This window comes from Octopus bimaculoides, chromosome 18 (assembly GCF_001194135.2).
Source record: "Octopus bimaculoides isolate UCB-OBI-ISO-001 chromosome 18, ASM119413v2, whole genome shotgun sequence".
NCBI lineage: Eukaryota > Metazoa > Mollusca > Cephalopoda > Octopoda > Octopodidae > Octopus > Octopus bimaculoides.
In genome coordinates this window covers 16,631,420-16,633,824 of record NC_068998.1, presented here as the reverse complement: position 1 = coordinate 16,633,824, position 2,405 = coordinate 16,631,420, and the positions used below count along the sequence as shown (strand labels likewise).

The following is a 2,405-nucleotide window of genomic DNA, read 5'->3' as shown; positions in this document are numbered from 1 at the left end:
ACCACGTTCATTATTATATTAGGAGATTGACTTTTGCCACATAAAAAATATCAATTCCCCAATGACTGAGGCATAGAAAGGAATTTTTCTTGTTAATCTTTAAGTTCAACATGATAAATATTCATGTGGTTCAAGAATAATTAAATAACCCTTTCTACTATAGGTGCAAAGCCTGGAATTTGTGGTGAGGGGGACAGTCAATTACATTGACCCCAGTACTTGACTGGTACTTAATTTATTGACCTTGACAGGATGAAAAGCAAAAGTCAACCTCAGCAGAATTTGAACTCAGAACATAAAGATAGACAAAATGCAAATAAGCATTTTGCCCAGCACGCTAATGATTCTGTCAGCTTGCCGCCTTTTGAATAATGGTAATTCATTATGATAGAATTAGAACAGCATAAGAATACAGAAAAATTTCTTAGATTAGAATGATTCAGATACTTGTAAATTATTCTGTGAAAATAAAATGTTTCGATTTACCTGAAGGTTTAACAAATTGTCAAAACATCAACACTGTGAAAATTACAAAAAAAATTCCCACACACTGAAACATGCATGTGACAGTACACATACACACATCATATATGGTATGTTTCAACCATATACAGCTTGTGGTATGAAATTCATGCGATATATACTCCAAATTCTCGTCCAGCAGCATAGCATGACAAAAAGATTCGAAGTTGACAGTGAGTTCATAAAAGCTCTCATTAGAATTTGCTCAACTTTAGTTTGTTGCTAAGACTGAACAGCTCAAAACTCAATAATAAAAGCATATTAATTCCACAATGGTGGAATTAATATTTTGCATATTGATGTTTGCTTAACAGCTATTTAGAAATCATTAACAGGCTAACACAGTATACAATTAAAAACAATATATTAATGCTCCCCCCCCCAAAAAAAAATACAGCTGTAACTCACAAGTGACAATAATTTGGTAACAAGCACCATATTTTTGGTAACTTTACACAGCATTCGGTCCAAGAATCAGCTGGTAACCTTATGCTCTTGAGCTCATTATCTTAAGCCACTAAGCTTCACGCCTAGTATACTCATGTATACTATACAATCAATTCCTATTAACTGTATAACTTTTCAAAATATGAAACAATTTAGCATCAAGTTAATATAAGATTTATCAACTAATTGCATATGAAAATGAAGTTAATATTGCTGAATTGAATTTTGGGAGATTGTCAAGATATGAATGAAGTAATTCTGGAGGCTTGACAAAATAGTATTCAAGTTACTTTCACCATTTCAGTGACTACCACAATTCAGCTTCTGGTGTATTGTTATCTTAACCCTTTAGTGTTTGCATTATTCTACCAAAGTTAATGCTTTTTCATCCACATTATTTTGAACTAATCATGCATTATCTTGTAGGTATGAAATTTTGATGAGGTAGCTGTTAATTTTTAAAACAATATTGTAGGGTTGGTGTGGGAGACCAGATCTGACCAGTTTGAACATAGAACAGGCAGAATACTTTTGGCCGGATATGGCTGGTTTAAATGCTAAAGGGTTAAAGTCTGGAGATAAAAAAAACTGACAACAGTCTGCATTAGCAGTTAATCACTAAAAACAATTCCAAAGCAGAGTTAATAGACTGCTTCAGTAAATTAATCCTTTTTGTGGATAAAATTTAGAAAAGATAGCTATGAATAAGGAGATAAACAAACCTTGGTTGTAATTGTCACAAATGAAGCTTAATTAATTCATGCTGTTATCTCTAGTTGCTCTTACTGAATAATTAACTAATCTAAGCATATGAATCTAGTGAAGTTCTGGTAATTGAAAAATATTCGAATGAATTGAAAATCCCCCATAGGAGAGAATTCTCAATTGATATGCTGATATTATCATTAACTTTTATTTTCCATACTGTCATGGGTTGGACAATTTGACAGGCTCCAAAGAGCTGCAAGACTGTGTCAAGCTCCAGTGCTAGCTTTGGCATGGTTTCTACAGCTGGATGCCCTCCCTAACACCAGCCACATTATAGTGTGTACTAGATTCCTTTTTTTAATTTTTTAAATTTTTTTTTTATTTTGCAATACTGGCACTAGCGAGATTACCAAGTGACTTGCAAGACAAAGAAGAGAAAAAAGCCCTTTTAATTGAATCAGAGTGTATTATATGAAAGAATGGATAGCTTTACGCCAGGTGTTGAAGACTAAAGTATGAGACAAGAGCAAGCATGGGTGCCTTGCTCTGGAAGATATACTGAGAGAGGAATGAAAATGGTGGTAACAGGGTGCAAGGGCTGTCTCAAGGTTACAAGATGAGTATTAGAGAAAATGCAGACAGTGGGAGGGGTGGGTGAGTGTCAGAGAAGGGTAACCGATGGTAAAAGATGGGGACAGTGGTGAATGTAATGAGTGATAGACAAGAGT

General features: G+C 34.3%; 1 protein-coding gene across 4 annotated transcripts in view; it reads right to left on the bottom strand.

Annotated features, from left to right (window-relative positions):
- Nucleotides 1–2,405, bottom strand: part of LOC106871195 (histone-arginine methyltransferase CARM1) — an 83,850-nt gene that overhangs the window by 40,769 nt on the left and 40,676 nt on the right. The window lies entirely within an intron of this gene.